We start from the raw sequence: 20765 nt of genomic DNA on the forward strand, positions 1-20765 counted from the left end.
CCACCTTACTCTCCCCAACCTTGCGGCCTCCTCCCCAGCGCCGCCATCTTCTCCCCCGTCCCCGACCACCGCGGCGCCCCTCCCCACCACACCCTCTCACTCCCGCTCGGTGCGCCTCCCTCCCCAACCCCACAACGCCGCCCCGCGACTCCCTCACCCAAGCCCGACTCCCTCATAGCGCACGCCACCTCCATGGACAGCCGGATCTCGGCCGCCCCGGGGGACCCACGCCCTGCAGCTGCCGTCTGAGCAATGGAGGCCGATGGAGCTAGTGTCGTTCGCCAGTGACTCATGACGCAGTGCACGTGGTCATGCGGTGTAGTTCCTCTGGCAGCCAATGCCGATCCACCTCCGGCTGCGGCGCTGGCTGCCTTGCCCTCGCCCAGAGCCCCTCCGCTGTTAACCTTCGCCCTCTGCCTCAGCGGTGCTGGTGCTGTCCAGTGCGGCTCGGCATGTAGTGCGGCTCGGCGTGCAGTGCGGCTCCACTTGCAGTGCAGCTCCGTTCGGCTCCCTCTGTAGTTCTCCTAAGTACGCATGAGCCGACGGCCATCTTCCTTGCTGCAGAGAGCTAGACCGATGGGAGATGGCTGCCCCGTGCCCTCCAGCCTCCTCCAACAACTGCAGCAGCACGTGCGGCGGCAGACTGCTCCCCCCATGGCTACCGGCGACAGGCTGCACCTCCCTGGCGGCCGGTGGCGAGTGCCAAATCATCCGCGTGCAATGCACAAACCACTGCATTGCAGTCCACCTCCTCTTATTTCGTGCGCTTTCAATCATCCTGAAGATGGCAAGGACAAAACATGGACGATCTGTACTTTCAGACATTTGTTAGGATGACAGGGACTGAACAAGAAAGATCTGTGTTTTCGATCATTCTGAAATTGTTGAAAGTCTATTCAACAAACTCCCATTCATTTAGTGTTTGAAATCCTTTTGAAACCTATTGTTTAATGTTGGCGCTCTCCCAAGCTAGTGTTTTGTAATTTTGTGTTGTGTACTGCTAACCTACTGTCTCATGGTCTGTGTTGTGTATGTTGTCAAGTGTTAACCTGCGTATCATGGTCTTTGCAGTTCATCCTATGTATTGTTGAAGCTGATCCAAAGCAACAAAAGCAGCGAGCGGGCATATGTATGCAGGCTGCTGCGGGTTGCCACGTATTCCTTCAAGTATTGTACTAAAGATGGCCATGCATGATACAGGCTGCTGAGTGTACTTTTAGATTGTTCTAAAATCTGGGTACACACCCATGTAGTGTATTCATGGGAGCTCGCAATTTAGTTCAGAAGTACTGTAAACGAGTTTCAGTTAGCTTCATCTACTCACTTCATTTGCTTTTAGTTTTGTTCTTTCAGATTTTTTTTGTGTGGCTGTGCGGTTGTAATTTTGACTTAGTATTGCAGTCTGCTTTGGCTGCTCCCGGAGTTCAGATGGCAGCTTCTTGAGGTCCAGTTTCAAGAAAAAAAATGTAACAACAACAAGAAATTGATATCTAAAAATGTAGAAACAAAAATGCAGTGCACTTTTTTATGTGTGGGAGTTCACTAGATGTATTTTGTTACCTTCGAACACTCTAGAAATTCACTCTTCTCATTGAAAAAAAAATGATTTCAAGAGTAACGCTCGTCACTTGCGCCTAAAGTGAAGTGCGAAAATGTTAGGGAAACAACAAACAGAGTAATGCGGTTCACTTTTCGAAAGTGTTGTGGTCCGCTTGTGATGAGGACATCAATACAATTGTTACACCCACAACCCCTGCTGCTATACATACTGGACCAATTACTAGAGCTCGTGCACGCCAACTAAATTACCAGGTACTTTCGTTTCTTGGTAATGATTCTAATGTTCATGAGAATATGATGCTGCCTAAATTGGATACATTTGTTTTGCTTACAAATGAAGGGCCTAGCTTGGAGAAGGATGAACATTGGAGCAAGAACAAGCATGGAGATGATGGCATGCGCAAGGGGAACAAGAACGGAGTTACAAGTGATGATTTCAGGACTTTGAAGCCACCATAATGGGTGCATGAAGCCTTGGACGAAATATACAAGATGCCACTTCATAAATTTCGTCCCGAGGCTATTTTAGGTGCTGCGTCACCTTATTATTGGGCCAGGCCCATGTAATTTCGAAATACATAAGTATAGGCTATTTTTAGAGTACGTATGTGTGGGGAAACAAGAGATAGGGTTGATTTCGGACCCCTCCACCAAGGGCCACGAAATTCCCCCCTCTTCCTCCATATATACAGCCCTTAGGGCATCGTTTAGACTTCGGGTTTTGTTTAGATTAAAAGTTCGCCATAGCAGCAACTTCGCGTACTTCGTTTGTGTTCAACGACCAGACAAAGGCGTCACAGAACCCCACCTTGATCAATAAAGCTTTCATCTTATATTCGCAATATCCATATTGCAATCTCAGTTTCTTGCTTGTTCTTCGTTTGCTCGCAGGAAACAGACCCTCGTGGTCAGGTTGATCGTGCTCCGGCGTGGTCAATAACCTCTCGGAGTTGGTTTAGCGATTGCTAAGGCGCGACGTCCTCGCACGTTCATAGTCGGATCGTCAAAGTCGACTGCCACCAAAGCGATATCCATCATCTCATCGAAAGACGGGACACCTTTGCCTCTATCAAGTGGTATCAGATTTCCAGGTTGCTCGGTGAGATTTTACAGTTTTCGTAGTTCAGATCGAGTCTGTTCTTCATACCTACAGTCCACGAAAAAGCCAAAAAAAATTAGGGTTAGTTCATCATATCCGAACCAATCTGAGCCTTTGCATAATCTTTTTAGGGTTTTGCTTTGTTAAATTTGTGGTTGCATCGTCGTGTCTAGTTGCTGGTCTTAGCGTTAGTCTTTTAGAGTTTCGAGTTCTGGTCATAAGTTGTCACGCCGCCACCGCACCATCATCATCGCCCCTGTCACCTACCACCACCGCTCCGAATCCGTATCCATATACCACCACCAATCCGTATCCATATACCACCACCGATCCATATCCATATATTACCACCTCTGCCATATACCACCACCGCTACCATATACCACAACCATATATCCACCACCATATATCCACCACCATATATCCACCACCAATCCGAGTTCCTTGCATATTAGGTGTGTTTTTGAGATCCATCTAGATTCCGATTCGTGTTTCCTTGCCGGAGTAGGTTTCGAAAAAAAAAGAGTCCGGAAACCACCCTCCGTTTAGGCCCAAAATTTTTCGAAAACGCATTTTTCGAAAAAATTTCTGGCTATCCTATTTTTAGGTGTTTCTGAGTGTTTTGAGACAGGTGCCATTATAGGAAGTTTTTTTTGACCCGTTTCCAGTTTTTGGGTCCGGGCAGTCGAAAAAACGAAAAAAAAAATTTGGTCGAAAAAATTTCGTGCCCATCCTGTCAGTTTGACCTAGGTAGAGTTTTGAGACACTCGCCATTATAGTGATTTTTCGCAAAAAAAAAGCAGCGCAAAAAAAAGAGCGCAAAAAAAGAGCGAAAAAAATTCCAGAGTGTGCTTTTTCCTTGTTTACGTGCAGCGCCGTGATTTTGTTAGTGTTCTAGGCTCGCGTCTCTAGCACGGTCTAGCCTAGGACCAGCACAGTACCGTCGTTGAGCGTTTATTCAACTTTGCATCTCTGAATTGATTATTGCTGGCCCTTTTTGCTACCATATTATAAGCCTTCCCAGCTCCACATACATCTACGTCGTGCGTTTGACTGTCCCTGGTAATCGCTCTATCCAAGCTTTGAGAGTTTTGACTACAACGATTGCCGATCACCGCCTGCTGCTGGGTAAGAACTGGTAAGAATTTGAGTTTTGCTTGACGGGTTTGTGATACACCACCACCACTTCTTAGTAGTCTGTAGGATCATATTCTTGTGTGTTTCTATTTGCTGCTAACCATGGTAGGATCACAAGCCGATGAGACTGATTGGGAGAACCTGACGAACAAACAGCTACATGATAAATTTCAGCAAATGATGAGTGAACAGGTGCAAGATGTGCTAAACAGATTTGACGAGGCCATGGAGAAGATAGATGGCATGGAGAAGACGTTCGAAACAAAGCTTGATAGCAAGTTTAATGAATTGCTCGCGCGTTTACCACCACCACCGCCGGCTGCACCTATCGCACCTCTGCAACACCAACAACAACGCATCCTTCCGAATCAGTATGGACGAGCGAAGCGTGTTCCTATTGAGGATGGCCAAACTTCTGGTGCTGTTGTTCCTGTTATTGATGCTTCTTTGGCTCCTGCTACTGCTACTGCTGGTACCCAGGAGGATGATGAGTATGCGGGCGATTATGAGGATGAGGTTGATCAAAATCAGAACTACGTGCACCCACCAGCACCACCACTAGCAGGTCGACCTCAGGTATATATTCGTAATGGTAGGCCTGCACCACCACCTCAGGTACGAGATGATGTGCATATTCCTAAACTGAAATTGAATATTCCACCATTTGAGGGTAGATATGTTCCTGATATATATCTTAGTTGGGAGTTAGAAATTGAACAACGTTTTACATGTTTACAATATCCCGAGGAGAGACGGGTTGCTGCTGTTGTTTGTGCTTTCACTAGTTTTGCATGTGTATGGTGGTCTGAACATTGTAGATTATATCCTATTCCAACTACTTGGGCTGCTTTGAAAACTGCTATGCGTACGCGTTGGGTTCCACCATATTATCAACGTGAATTGCTTCAAAAATTGCAGCGTTTAAGACAAGGGAAAAATTCTGTAGAAGAATATTATCAGGAATTACAAACTGGCATGATTAGATGTGGTATTGTTGAGGAGAATGAAGCTATGCTTGCACGTTTTCTGGGTGGATTAAATAGAGAGATTCAGACCATTCTAGACTATAAGGAGTATACTAATATCACTCGTTTATTCCATCTTGCTTGTAAAGCTGAACGTGAAGTGCAGGATCGACAAGCATTGGTGTGAACTAACTTTTCTGCAGGCCGACCTTCATCATGGACACCGCGTGCATATTCTACTTCAACTGCACCAGCACCTCAATCAGGTGTCTCCTCCAGTCGTGATACAAGAAAACAGGCACAACCACCATTATCTGCCAAGAGCACACCTGCTGGGCCTGCACAGAGTTCTGCTTCTTCCATGGCATCAACAGGGCACACAAGTGATATTATTTGTCGTCGTTGTAAGGGAGGAGGTCATTATGCGAGAGAATGCAAATCTCCGCGTGTGATGATTGCTACCGCGGATGGTGGATATGAGTCCGCTAGTGACTATGATGAGGAGACTTTGGCTCTTATTACATGTGAAGAACATGGTGGAGATGATTCCGATCATGAGACGCAATACATGGCTCCTGAAGATGCTGACAGGTATGAATGTTTAGTTGCTCAACGTATTTTGAGTGTGCAGGTCACACAAGCTGAGCAAAATCAGAGGCACAATTTGTTCCATACCAAGGGAGTTGTGAAGGAATGTTCTGTGCGCGTCATAATAGACGGAGGGAGATGCAACAACTTGGCTAGCATGGACATGGTGGAGAAGCTTTCTCTCACCACAAGACCACATCCACATCCTTACTACATCCAATGGTTCAACAACAGCGGCAAGGTTAAGGTAACACGTACTGTTCGTGTGCATTTTAGTATCTCTACATATGCTGATTATGTTGATTGTGATGTGGTACCTATGCAAGCATGTTCCTTATTACTTGGTAGACCATGGCAATTTGATAAAAACTCTGTACACCATGGTATAAACAATCACTATACTCTTGTTCATAAGGATAAAAATATTACTTTGCTTCCTATGACTCCTGATTCCACTTTGAAAGATGATATTAATAGAGCTAATAAAGCAAAACAGGAGAAGAATAAGAGTGAAAATCAGATTGTGGCAAAAGAATTTGAGCAACAAATGAAGCCTAATAATAAACCATCTAGTGTTGCTTCTGAAATTAAATTGAAAAGTGCATGTTTATTTGCCACCAAATCTGATGTTGATGAGCTAGATTTCAGCAAATCTGTTTGCTATGCTTTTGTGTGCAAAGAGGCATTATTTTCATTCGAGGACGTGCCTTCCTCTTTGACTCCTGCTGTCACTAACATTTTGCAGGAGTTCGCTGACGTCTTTCCACAAGACGTGCCACCGGGATTACCGCCTATTCGAGGGATTGAGCATCAGATTGACTTAATTCCCGGTGCTTCACTGCCAAACCGTGCACCATACCGTACCAATCCAGAGGAGACGAAGGAGACTATGCGTCAAGTACAAGAGCTTCTCGACAAAGGTTATATACGCGAATCCCTTAGTCCTTGTGTTGTTCCTATTATTCTAGTGCCGAAAAAGGATGGTACATCACGTATGTGTGTTGATTGTAGAGGCATTAATAATATTACTATTCGTTATCGTCATCCTATTCCTAGGCTCGATGATATGCTTGATGAATTGAGTGGCTCTACAATATTCTCCAAAGTTGATTTGCGTAGTGGATACCATCAAATTCGTATGAAATTGGGAGATGAATGGAAAACAACATTTAAAACTAAGTTTGGATTATATGAGTGGTTAGTCATACCTTTTGGGTTAACTAATGCACCTAGTACTTTCATGAGATTAATGAACGAAGTTTTACGTGCTTTCATTGGACGATTTGTGGTAGTTTACTTTGATGACATATTGATTTATAGCAGATCTTTGGAAGAACATTTGGAACATTTGCGTGCTGTTTTTATTGCTCTACGTGATGCACGTTTGTTTGGTAACCTTGGGAAGTGCACCTTTTGCACCGACCGAGTATCTTTTCTTGGCTATGTTGTTACTCCACAGGGAATTGAAGTTGATAAAGCCAAGATTGAAGCTATTGAGAGTTGGCCGCAGCCCAAAACGGTCACACAAGTGAGGAGTTTTCTTGGCCTCGCTGGATTCTATAGGCGTTTTGTGAGAGATTTCAGCACCATTGCTGCACCTCTCAATGAGCTTACAAAGAAAGATGTGCCTTTTCTTTGGGGTACTACACAGGAAGAAGCCTTCACGGTATTGAAAGATAAGTTGACACATGCTCCTTTACTCCAACTTCCTGATTTTAATAAGACTTTTGAGCTTGAATGTGATGCTAGTGGAATTGGATTAGGAGGTGTGTTATTACAAGATGGCAAACCTGTTGCATACTTTTCTGAAAAATTGAGTGGGCCTAGTCTGAATTATTCTACTTATGATAAAGAATTATATGCTCTTGTTCGGACTTTAGAAACATGGCAACATTATTTATGGCCCAAAGAATTTGTTATACATTCTGATCATGAATCTTTGTGATAGAGGCGAGGGTCCCGATCTTTCGATGAGATGATGGATATCGCTTTGGTGGAAGTCGACTTTGACGATCCGACTACGAACGTGCGAGGACGTCGCGCCTTAGCAATCGCTAAACCAACTCCGAGAGGTTATTGACCACGCCGGAGCACGATCAACCTGACCACGAGGGTCTGTTTCCTGCGAGCAAACGAAGAACAAGCAAGAAACTAAGATTGCAATCTGGATATTGCGAATATAAGATGAAAGCTTTATTGATCAAGGTGGGGTTCTGTGACGCCTTTGTCTGGTCGTTGAACACAAACGAAGTACGCGAAGTTGCAGCTATGGCGAACTTTTAATCTAAACAAAACCCAAAGTCTAAACGATGCCCTAAGGGCTGTATATATGGAGGAAGAGGGGGCAATTTCGTGGCCCTTGGTGGAGGGGTCCGAAATCAACCCTATCTCTTGTTTCCCCACACATACGGACTCTAAAAATAGCCTATACTTATGTATTTCGAAATTACATGGGCCTGACCCAATAATAAGGTGACGCAGCACCTAAAATAGCCTCGGGACGAAATTTATGAAGTGGCATCTTGTATATTTCGTCCAAGGCTTCATGCACCCATTATGGTGGCTTCAAAGTCCTGAAATCATCACTTGTAACTCCGTTCTTGTTTCCCTTGCGCATGCCATCATCTCCATGCTTGTTCTTGCTCCAATGTTCATCCTTCTCCAAGCTAGGCCCTTCATTTGTAAGCAAAACAAATGTATCCAATTTAGGCAGCATCATATTCTCATGAACATTAGAATCATTACCAAGAAACGAAAGTACCTGGTAATTTAGTTGGCGTGCACGAGCTCTAGTAATTGGTCCAGTATGTATAGCAGCAGGGGCTGTGGGTGTAACAATTGTATTGATGTCCTCATCATTAGTCCTTGTGCTGTTCCTATTATTCTAGTGCCGAAAAAGGATGGCACATCACGTATGTGTGTTGATTGTAGAGGCATTAATAATATTACTATTCGTTATCGTCATCCTATTCCTAGGCTAGATGATATGCTTGATGAATTGAGTGGCTCTACAATATTCTCCAAAGTTGATTTGCGTAGTGGCTACCATCAAATTCGTATGAAATTGGGAGATGAATGGAAAACAGCATTTAAAACTAAGTTTGGATTATATGAGTGGTTAGTCATGCCTTTTGGGTTAACTAATGCACCTAGTACTTTCATGAGATTAATGAACGAAGTTTTACGTGCTTTCATTGGACGATTTGTGGTAGTTTACTTTGATGACATATTGATTTATAGCAGATCTTTGGAAGAACATTTGGAACATTTACGTGCTGTTTTTATTGCTCTACATGATGCACGTTTGTTTGGTAACCTTGGGAAGTGCACCTTTTGCACCGACCGAGTATCTTTTCTTGGCTATGTTGTTACTCCACAGGGAATTGAAGTTGATAAAGCCAAGATTGAAGCTATTGAGAGTTGGCCGCAACCCAAAACGGTCACACAAGTGAGGAGTTTTCTTGGCCTCGCTGGATTCTATAGGCGTTTTGTGAGAGATTTTATCACCATTGCTGCACCTCTCAATGAGCTTACAAAGAAAGATGTGCCTTTTCTTTGGGGTACCGCACAGGAAGAAGCCTTCTCGGTATTGAAAGATAAGTTGACACATGCTCCTTTACTCCAACTTCCTGATTTTAATAAGACTTTTGAGCTTGAATGTGATGCTAGTGGAATTGGATTAGGCGGTGTGTTATTACAAGATGGCAAACCTGTTGCATACTTTTCTGAAAAATTGAGTGGGCCTAGTCTGAATTATTCTACTTATGATAAAGAATTATATGCTCTTGTTCGGACTTTAGAAACATGGCAACATTATTTATGGCCCAAAGAATTTGTTATACATTCTGATCATGAATCTTTGAAACATATTAAAAGTCAAGCTAAACTGAATCGTAGACATGCTAAGTGGGTTGAATTCATTGAGACTTTTCGTTATGTCATTAAACACAAGAAGGGAAAAGAAAATGTTATTGCTGATGCATTGTCTCGCCGCTATACTATGCTTTCACAACTTGACTTCAAAATATTTGGTTTGGAGACCATCAAAGATCAATATGTGCATGATGCTGATTTTAAAGATGTAATGCAGAATTATAAAGAAGGAAGAATGTGGAACAAGTTCGTCGTTAACGATGGATTTGTGTTTCGTGCTAACAAGCTATGCATTCCAGCTAGCTCCGTTCGTCTTTTGTTGTTGCAGGAGGCGCATGGAGGAGGATTAATGGGACACTTTGGCGTGAAGAAGACGGAGGACGTACTTGCTACACATTTCTTTTGGCCAAAGATGAGACGGGATGTTGAGCGTTTTATTGCTCGCTGCACTACATGTCAAAAAGCTAAGTCATGACTCAATCCTCATGGTTTATATATGCCTTTGCCTGTACCTAGTGTTCCTTGGGAGGATATATCTATGGACTTTGTTTTAGGTTTACCTCGAACAAAGAAGGGGAGGGATAGCATATTTGTTGTCGTGGATAGATTCTCGAAAATGGCACACTTTATACCATGTCATAAAAGCGATGGTGCTGTTAATGTTGCTGATTTGTTCTTTCGTGAAATTATTCGCTTGCATGGTGTGCCAAATACTATTGTTTCAGATCGTGATACTAAATTTCTTAGCCACTTTTGGAGATGTTTATGGGCTAAGTTGGGGACTAAACTGCTTTTTAATACTACTTGTCACCCCCAAACCGATGGACAAACTGAAGTAGTCAATAGAATGTTGTCTACTATGCTTAGGGCTGTTTTGAAGAATAATAAGAAAATGTGGGAGGAATGCTTGCCTCATATTGAATTTGCTTATAATCGTTCATTGCATTCTACTACTAAGATGTGCCCTTTTGAAGTTGTGTATGGTTTCCTACCTCGTGCACCTATTGATTTGTTTCCTCTTCCATCTTTGGAGAAGGTTAATTTTGATGCTAAACAACGTGCTGAATTGATTTTAAAAATGCATGAGTTAACTAAGGAAAACATTGAGCGTATGAATGCTAAATATAAACTTGCTGGAGATAAGGGTAGAAAACATGTTGTGTTTGCACCTGGAGATCTTGTTTGGTTACATTTGCGTAAGGATAGATTTCCTGATTTGCGCAAATCAAAGTTTATGCCACGTGCTGATGGTCCCTTTAAGGTGTTAGAGAAAATAAATGATAATGCATATAAACTTGAGCTGCCTGCAGATTTTGGGGTTAGTCCCACTTTTAACATTGCAGATTTGAAGCCTTATTTGGGTGGGGAAGATGAACTTCCGTCGAGGACGACTTCATTTCAAGAAGGGGAGGATGATGAGGACATCAATACAATTGTTACACCCACAGCCCCTGCTGCTATACATACTGGACCAATTACTAGAGCTCGTGCACGCCAACTAAATTACCAGGTACTTTCGTTTCTTGGTAATGATTCTAATGTTCATGAGAATATGATGCTGCCTAAATTGGATACATTTGTTTTGCTTACAAATGAAGGGCCTAGCTTGGAGAAGGATGAACATTGGAGCAAGAACAAGCATGGAGATGATGGCATGCGCAAGGGGAACAAGAACGGAGTTACAAGTGATGATTTCAGGACTTTGAAGCCACCATAATGGGTGCATGAAGCCTTGGACGAAATATACCATATGCCACTTCATAAATTTCGTCCCGAGGCTATTTTAGGTGCTGCGTCACCTTATTATTGGGCCAGGCCCATGTAATTTCGAAATACATAAGTATAGGCTATTTTTAGAGTACGTATGTGTGGGGAAACAAGAGATAGGGTTGATTTCGGACCCCTCCACCAAGGGCCACGAAATTCCCCCCCCCCCTCTTCCTCCATATATACAGCCCTTAGGGCATCGTTTAGACTGTGGGTTTGGTTTAGATTAAAAGTTCGCCATAGCTGCAACTTCGCATACTTCGTTTGTGTTCAACGACCAGATAAAGGCGTCACAGAACCCCACATTGATCAATAAAGCTTTCATCTTATATTCGCAATATCCAGATTGCAATCTCAGTTTCTTGCTTGTTCTTTGTTTGCTCGCAGGAAACAGACCCTCGTGGTCAGGTTGATTGTGCTCCGGCGTGGTCAATAACCTCTCGGAGTTGGTTTAGCGATTGCTAAGGCGCGACGTCCTCGCACGTTCGTAGTCGGATCGTCAAAGTCGACTGCCACCAAAGCGATATCCATCATATCATCGAAAGACGGGACACCTTTGCCTCTATCAGCTTGTCCTCGTCTCTGCGGTCCACTCTCGTTCATACAAATATCAAAAAGGACAAAAAATCATGCAGTTCACTTAATACCAATGTGAAGTTAAAAAAAATGATACGCAAACGACAAAAAAATAATGTGGTTCACTTCTCGATAGTGTTGTGGTTCACTTATGCCCGATGTGAAGCACGGTCCACTTCTCTTGGAAAAATTTATGTCTAACAAAAAAACAATGAAGTTCGGTAGCCCGTCTGATGAAGTGTGGTTTCCCTTCTGAAGCAGTGCGGTTTTCTGTATGATGCAGTTCTTTTGTCGATTTTGGTGTTGCGAAAAACAGAGCGTGTGCATTTTGATAATTTCAAAACTGCTCTTAAACCGTAAGGAATTAGAGAGAGCAGTCTACATCAAAAAGTTGCATCTCGGTGATATCTTTCCAATGGCGTATTGTTTGGATCATTCTGACGAGCGGTTTGAAAATAATTACAAAAAAGGCCGCTGCCGCTTGTCTTCCGTCGCACGATTTTCAAAATTAACTTAAAACAGTAAGGAATCTAAAAACATTTCAACATTTGAAATTTGCGCCTCATCCATAGCTTTTTAACGGTAAATTACACGCCTCGTTTCGACAAGCGGTTAAAAAACTGGAGTGAAAACAGTGCCAAAAATTTGAAAAACAGAATTCCGCAATTTAGTAAATTTGAAACTACTCTTAAACCATAATGAATTAAAGAAAATAATACATATGAAAAAGTGCGCCTCGACGATATCTTTCCAACAGTGTATCATTTGCTTCATTCCGACGAGTGATTTAGGAAAAAATGCAAAAAAACGCTCACTGTCACTCGTCATGCGCCGCACCGTTTTTGAAACTACTCTTAAACCGTGATGAATCTAAAAAAATCAACGTGGGTAAGTTGTGCCTAATCCATAGCTTTTCAGCGGTATATTACACCCCTTGTTCCGACATACGGTTTAAAAACTGGAGCAAAACTAGTACCCAAAAAACATCGCGTGCAGTTTTTTCCGACATGAAGTTCACTAGTCTCAATTGCAGTGTTTTGGTACAGAAAGTGCAGTGCTCTCGCGTTGACCGTGCAGTGGAAGTGTTATCAGAATAACTCAGAATAGACCGGCTATATATATATACACCCCTTATGATAACACCCCTTAAGAGTCTTATTCTGCTAACACCTCTCTCCGCACCGCCCCACTAATCAAACCACCCCACTACCACTAACCAAACCGCAACAAAACCCACCGCAGCTCCCGCACGACACCCACCTCCCTCTTCCCCGGATCCAAATCCCCGACCTCCCTCCACCTTCTACCGCCCTGGTGGTCGCCGGATCCAAGCACCTCCATCTTTCCATAGTGCTGCCCCACATCACCAACCCCCGAGTTGTTCGACGCTAGATCGGCGTTCGCAGCATCCCAGCATCCACCATCGGCGCCGCCCCCCTCCAGCCTTCCCCCATGGCGCCCACCCTCTCGATCGGCTAGTGCTATGGTGGATGGCCGGCGGCGCCCTCCCTTCCTTCCTGACCGGCCGGCGCTGCACTGGATTGATGGATCCCGCGCTGCTATGGGGCGACGGCCGCGCACGTGCCTGTGAATGGTGGATCCTGCATTTGGAGGGGACCGGTGACCTCGCATGTGCCGAGGAAGTCGGATCTCCCGTGTCTGCCAGTGGAGATGGGGTCGCGGCCATGAAACACGGAAAGACGACCTGCTACATGGGCATCTCCCTCCCCCTCGATGAACTGCATCACCACTGGTGTCGATGCTGGGCAGTTTGTTCCGTTTGTTGCCGCTGAACCTCGCCGAGGGAGAACATAAGCAAACTGAAGTTCATCTCTGTAAAATGGCACATTTTTTTGAATTTTCCCTAACGTGCAATATGGCACCCCCGTGTGTGCAGTTTGATTCTACTGCCTCTAAACCTGATTGCATTTTATTGCAGATCGGGACCTTCTTTTTCTTCAGATTTTGCTTGTGTGCAGTTTGCCTCTCGTCTCGGTGTGGTGCGGTGCATGTGCCAGCGGCCGCTTTCTATGTGGTTGACCACACTGCCCTTTGCAAATCGCCGGAGGGAGAGAGGGGGTGCTCTGCATGGCCCGTTGCAGTTCCTGGTGGCACTCCAGTGCAGCTCGGTTTGTGCACAAAAGTGAAGTAGTTTTTTTGTAGTTAATTTTTTGCTAGATAAAATGTCTTTGCGCGGACTACAAATCTTGGAAACACATAATAGGATGAATGGGGCTCATTGGTTTTTGTATTTTCCTAAAGATAGGTGGTGCTGTTCGGTTCAATGCCTAATGCCCTGTTAGTCAAAAAATAATGTTGAAAACTGCACTTCATTGTAAAAATAGGTAATGCCATGTGGTGCAGTTTGGTTGGGGGGCAACAATGCAGTACTTTTGTTGTGTTTTGTGCGGTTCAGTTAGTTGCTCGTGGTGCTCGAGATCTAATTGTGCTATGTAGAGGATGTATGTATGAAAAAAGTAGTTCATTCCACTTTTGCAGCAGCTCATTACCCCTCTGTATGAAGTGCAATTTGTTCTGTGTGTCTCAAAATTCAGTCAACTACATCAACACCTGCAGTGCGTTTGGTCCTCGGATGTGGCTCACTTTTAAGAGTGATGATGTTCACTTGCGCCCAACATAAAAGTGCGAAAAAATTAGCGAACAACAAGACAGTAATGCGGTTCACTTTGATATATGTCGCGGTTCACTTGCCCTTGTCTCTGCGGTTCACCCTCGTTCATAAAAAATGTTGAAAAAAAGACAACAAAAACTCATCTCATAAAATTTACATCCGACAAAAGGAATCATGAAGTTCAATTGACTGTCTATTGCAGTGCGGTTGTAGTTACCCATCCTACCACCCGGTGGTAGTTACCCCATCCTACCACCCGGTGGTAGTTACCCCATATGCCTCATATACTATCATGTGGTACTATATATACTAATTTATCATTTTAAATATATTCATACACTATATCTAACATATTTCAAAGCAAGTTACATGAAAAAATTGCATATGAGCCCCATAGTTTTTGTTATATTTGTGAAATACGTACATATTTGTACGTAAAAAGAGCATACTCAAAACATGGTATATACTACCTGAAAATTAGTATATATATTACCTAATCATTGTTATATACTACATACTACACGTACATACTCTCGATTTCGACAGATACTACATACAACATACAAAACGCAAGTGGTGGTAACTACCGCTGCTTGTATGAAACATCTTGTCTATATATATACAGACGGTCTATTCTGCTAATATTAGCAGAATAACTATTCTGCACACCACTTCCGCACTGCACGCTGAACACAAGTGCACTGCATCTTCTTTACGTTGGGCACTGCAATGCTTCACGGGAGAACTGCTTCATTTTCCGGTGTTCCGCCCGCGTGTTCTATGTGGAATCGGGTGTCGCGGGATGATTCAGTTTGTGTCTGCATCTCATTTTAGCTTTATTCTTTCTAATTTACAGGAAAATATACTAGAGTGCTTGCAAATCGAGGGATTTGGCGGACGAGCTTTCTCTGTTCGTTCGTGTTCGCGTCAGATGTGATTTTTTTGTGCTCGGATGTTGTTATTTAGTAGGAATTGTTTGATTGCATTCGTTTTAATCGGTCCGTTCACTCTATAATTTGTTAGTTTTTAGGAGTTAGTTTTCAATTTCTTGCTATTTTGGTTGTGCGGGCGGGTGAGCTTCGTCCGCTCCTCTGTTCTTGTTGATTTTTTTGATTTTCTTTCCCATCCACACGTGTTTGAATATTGTAATTACTGTTGTTGTAGGTTTGAATTCATTGTATTGCGGGTATAATTGTCATTTTTTGAATCGCGGTTTTTAAATGAAAGGTGATGTTGTTCGTCAAGTTGCCATGTCTCCCATGTAAATTTGTGCGGGTGTATTTTTCGATAGTTTAGTGGCTGTACAATTTTTAGGTGAGTTATGGAAGTGCGAGTGAAATTGACACCTCTATCAGTCTATCACATTGTCTGTAGTTTCAGTGCTTTAATTTTATTTGTTGTAGTCGCGGCATACGTTGTAGTGCACTGCATTTTCTTTGGTAGCATACTTTGTTGTAGCTGTATTACAGTGGTTATGGCTGTTTATGAGATTTCTCCTTTTCTTAAACTACATTTTGTGTTCTAGATGAATGCATAATATGCATTTCTGTACTGCATTAGCAGTGTTGTTAATTTTCTATTCTGCTATTAGAATGGATGGTCCATGATACGCTTGTGTTAGCTGAATAGTTATTATAAGATTTTTTTTGAACTGCATACTATGATAATTGTTTTTGAACATCATATGTTAAGTGCAAAGTTTCTACCATTTGCATTTCCTTGTTACTGTATCAGATGGCTGCTTTTTGTTATTATTAGTACCACACTGTGTTCGAGAGAACTGCATTACTGCAAACAGCAACTTTGTCTAAAAAGGATGATAAAATGACGTAGTTGAGGTTGCATACTTTAAATAGGCATCGTTCAAATTGTCTGTTGGACATAATTTTAAAAGCATACAGCATAAGCAAAGCATTAGAAATATTGGTTGTTTCATATTAGACAGCGTGGAGTGCAAATATTGTAAACTTGATGGAGTCTTCTTCTTTGTAGAAAAAGACCATGGCCACTTCTCCGGCCTCAAAGCCATTCTGGGAGACAAAATCTTTCCAACCAGTAGTTATGATGAGGACATGAATACCATTGTTACACCCACAGCCCCTGCTGCTATACATACTGGACCAATTACTAGAGCTCGCGCACGCCAACTAAATTACCAGGTACTTTCGTTTCTTGGTAATGATTCTAATGTTCATGAGAATATGATGCTGCCTAAATTGGATACATTTGTTTTGCTTACAAATGAAGGGCCTAGCTTGGAGAAGGATGAACATTGGAGCAAGAACAAGCATGGAGATGATGGCATGCGCAAGGGGAACAAGAACAGAGTTACAAGTGATGATTTCAGGTCTTTGAAGCCTCCATAACGAGTGCATGAAGCCTTGGACGAAATATACAAGATGTCACTTCATAAATTTCGTCCAGAGGCTATTATAGGTGCTGCGTCACCTTTTTATTGGGCCAGGCCCATGTAATTTCGAAATACATAAGTATAGGCTATTTTTAGAGTCCGTATGTGTGGGGAAACAAGAGATAGGGTTGATTTCGGACCCCTCCACCAAGGGCCACGAAATTCCCCCTCTCTTCCTCCATATATACAGCCCTTAGGGCACCGTTTAGACTTTGGGTTTTGTTTAGATTAAAAGTTCGCCATAGCTGCAACTTCGCGTACTTCGTTTGTGTTCAACGACCAGACAAAGGCGTCATAGAACCCCACCTTGATCAATAAAGCTTTCATCTTATATTCGCAATATCCAGATTACAACCTTAGTTTCTTGCTTGTTCTTCGTTTGCTCGCAGGAAACAGACCCTCGTGGTCAGGTTGATCGTGCTCCGGCGTGGTCAATAACCTCTCGGAGTTGGTTTAGCGATTGCTAAGGCGCGACGTCCTCGCACGTTCGTAGTCGAATCGTCAAAGTCGACTGCCACCAAAGCGATATCCATCATCTCATCGAAAGACGGGACACCTTTGCCTCTATCAAGTTATGTTGATGCAGTCTTCAGAGTCGATGTGGTAGTCAGCTTCCATGTCTCCATAGCCATTCTTGTGTTCTGTCTCCAAAGTAAGCTTCCCTGAACTCGGAGCATGAAATTTTATTGTGGATGGCAGTTTCTGCATATTGTAATGGGTGGAAAAAGAATTTGTAAGTAAACAACAAATGTTTTTGTTTTATACTTAGTATGATTTGTTTATGTTTACTTAAATTGTTACATACATATGATTGTATTTTGTAAAGTAGTTGCAATGTATGAACAAACTTATATACGCAATTGACTCCTAGTTTTACTGGGATATATATTATACTGCAACATGTGTGCACTGCAATGTCAGTAACAGTGTACTTCTCCAGCATGTTAAGATAACTACAACTTATCTACTGACCCTTTTTTGTACATATGTCGATACATGGTGTGGTACTGAAGAAAGATAGGTGGAAGCATCTAGTCTTAATAGCTAACAGATCAGAACAAGAATACAAATTCTGTTTTGTATTTTTGTTGATACTACTGAACAAATTGATTGAACTATATGTTCAGATGTGTATTTGCAGTCTAGATTATGTGCAAAAATTGTGAGTGGAAAAACATACCCAACTTTCCTGTAGATCTGCGGTTGTGAGGCGATGAAGAAATGGCGCACGAAACCCCCTGTTGGGTATCATCAGGCAGCCGAGCATGCTGCGCCACTCGGTGTTGGTGAGCTGTAGGCCTTCTGCGTAGACGCATGTGTCCGCTACCGGAGCCATCCTTGCCAAGCACCCGCACTTATAGTCCATGGCGGGTTCAGTGGAATTCCAGAGAAGAGTTGTGGATGGGATAAACCCTAGATCTACGTTTTGAGGAAAATGAGGAACGGGGGGAGGAGTTGTGTTAGTCTGTAGCACGAATGGATAAGTTTTTATGCAACCAATCAAGCAATGGAAGTAATAAATGGTGTGGTTGGCGTTAGGTGGTGGATTGGGTGTGATTCAGTGAACACGAATGCATTTAAGAAGCAACAGGACTGCTTACTTGAAAATAGCGGACTGCATTGTCATATCATGGCGAACTACGAACGTGTGGTTGGGCCTGTGTTTGTGTATGGTATGTAGCATTTTTTTATTTTCAGTGGCCTCTCTTTTTTTTGTTGGCCCTGTGTTCTGGTAGTGAAGACGCAATTGAGCCCAGGTCGGCCTGTGAGCACACGGCTGGTTCCCGGTGCGCTGTGTGTGGTCTAATGTTTAGTCCCACCTCGCCCGCGGAAGGCGCGGCCGACATGTTTATAAGCGGTGGCAAGGCATCTGTGTCGAATTCCTCTTGTTACTTATTTGGGCGCTTAAACACGGTGCTCGCAGCTGTATGCTCTCTGACCTGTGGGCCCATGTGTGGCCGGCCCCATGCACTGTGACTTAGAACGACTCGCCTTCTGTGGGTGCAGACCTATTACGAGACTGGCTGGGGCCGGTGCCACCTGGGTGGTCATTTTTTTTCTTTTTATTTTTCTTTCTTAGGTGTTTTTTTCAATGTCGAGAGCTTGCACTGCATTGATCAGGGTTCTGTACTGCATGTGTACGCATTACGTACTGCATGTACAGTTGCCATTTTTTTGTTTCCGTCCTTTTGCTATTATGTAATCTTTTTCCCAATGTATGGGAGTGCACTGCTTAGTAAATCATACGTGTAATGCGTTGATTATGGTTCTGTACTGCACGTTCATATATTTCTGTACTTCATTGATTATTTACGTGTTTGCGTTTTTTATTTTCTGGTTTTGCTCTTATGTATTCTTTTTTCAAATTTAGGTTCGTGCACCGCTTTGTTGGGTATGTTAAGACTTCATTGGACAGATTTTGTACTGCATTCGTACACAACTTGCACTGCATGCGTCCTGTTTGCACACTGCAACTCTTTTTTCGTTTTCTGCACTGCTCGAATCTAATGATACATTAGCAGACAACAGAAAACAAATTATCACAGATATTCCGTACGGCAATTTCATCACCAGCAAGCTAAGTTAAACAGAAAGCAAACTAACATAACCAGAGTTCATCATTACAAAGCGATTGTGCATGGCAAGCAAACTAGGTTCAGCACACAAGCAAACTAACGATACATAAGCAAACAACAAAAAGCAAATTTGATGATAATTCTAAAAGAACACTGGCATTGTTGGCTCCTGGCCGGCACCATCTTCTTCTTCACCAGTCAGGCTCTCCCCGTCCCCAGCTGCTCCTGGCGCGCTTCTTGGGGGGGCTCCTCCTTCTCCAGCTTTGCATGGCGAAGGCCGTCCTGGGTGAGGGTGATGTGGTTCCATATCTCGTATGCTGCATAAGCGTCCTTTGCCGCGTACTCGATGTGCCTCCTGGACAGAGGCAGGATGGCCCAGCGCTGGTGCTCGTCGTTGGTGATCTTCTTCTTCATGTTGTTGTAGTAGTCGTCGATGAGCATGCCGGAGACGTCTCCGAGGGAGTCCAACGGCTTGGTTGCCTCGGGCACCCTCCACTCCTTCTGGATGTCGACGAAGTTGGCGACCTCCATTTTGACGCGCTCCAGCCTGGTTTTGTCGTCATCGATGGAGAAGCCTGCAAAGGTGTACCTGGGGTCGGCGAGGAAGTTGTCGAAGACGGTGCACCTTACACTGTCGCTCATTTGGAAGAGCGGCACCGGGTGATTCTTGCCGATGGAGAGCTGGCAGAGGGCGGGTTTCTACGTTGCTTCAGGGTCGTTGTCGTACTCGAGATCAATGCCAACGATCTTGTGGCGCTGGAGGCTGAGGTGGCGCTCGTACTGCGCGAGGGTGATCGCCATCTGCTTCTTGTCATTGGTGTGGATGACGTGCAACTTGGTGTTGCTGTGCGCCTCCATGGCGTTGTCGCCCTTGTACTCGTCGGTGAACGTCATCGCCGGTGGCAGGGCTTGGTGCTTTTGGTGGGAGCGCAATGGATACTTGTGTTGTTTGTGGATGAGAAGGCCTTTGGCAGGGGTCTGAATTTAAGGGGAGGGCGCGGGGTGGGATGGCCTCGTCGGATGAACTGCATGCTCGCGTTGATGATGCGGTTGTGCGGATCGTGGGTTGGTTTTTGCATCTGTGATCGTGGGCTTGTGGCGATGGAACTACTCCGATCGGGTGGATGTATGCGAACGTGGGTTTTTTTTTAAGGTGGGTTTGTTTTATTTTTGATCAGGACATTTTTTTTAACCACCACCTTTTTCTATGCGAACGGACATTTTGTCATGTTTTATAGATGTATACTGCGTGACAACATAACTGCATTGATTACACTTACGCACTGCGTTGCGTACAAATCAGAACTGCAACATTGTATACATGTGTGTACTTCATCGTTTTTTGCGTGTCTTTGCTATATGCTTCGGTGGTCTGCATTGCGCAACGGAATGCACTGCATACTTCTACCGCATCGTACTGCATCTTGTTTTTGCCGGTACTTATTGCAGTCTCTTGCACGGGACGGGTAGCGAAATGGGGGGGGAGGGGGTGGGGGGGCATTTTTTTTTTAACTTATTGTTTTTTCTTAGTCAGTTTTGTTGGGCCTGTGTTCGGGTAGTTCAGAGACGCATGTACGTTGTC

This window comes from Triticum dicoccoides, chromosome 2A (assembly GCF_002162155.2).
Source record: "Triticum dicoccoides isolate Atlit2015 ecotype Zavitan chromosome 2A, WEW_v2.0, whole genome shotgun sequence".
NCBI classification, from domain to species: domain Eukaryota; kingdom Viridiplantae; phylum Streptophyta; class Magnoliopsida; order Poales; family Poaceae; genus Triticum; species Triticum dicoccoides.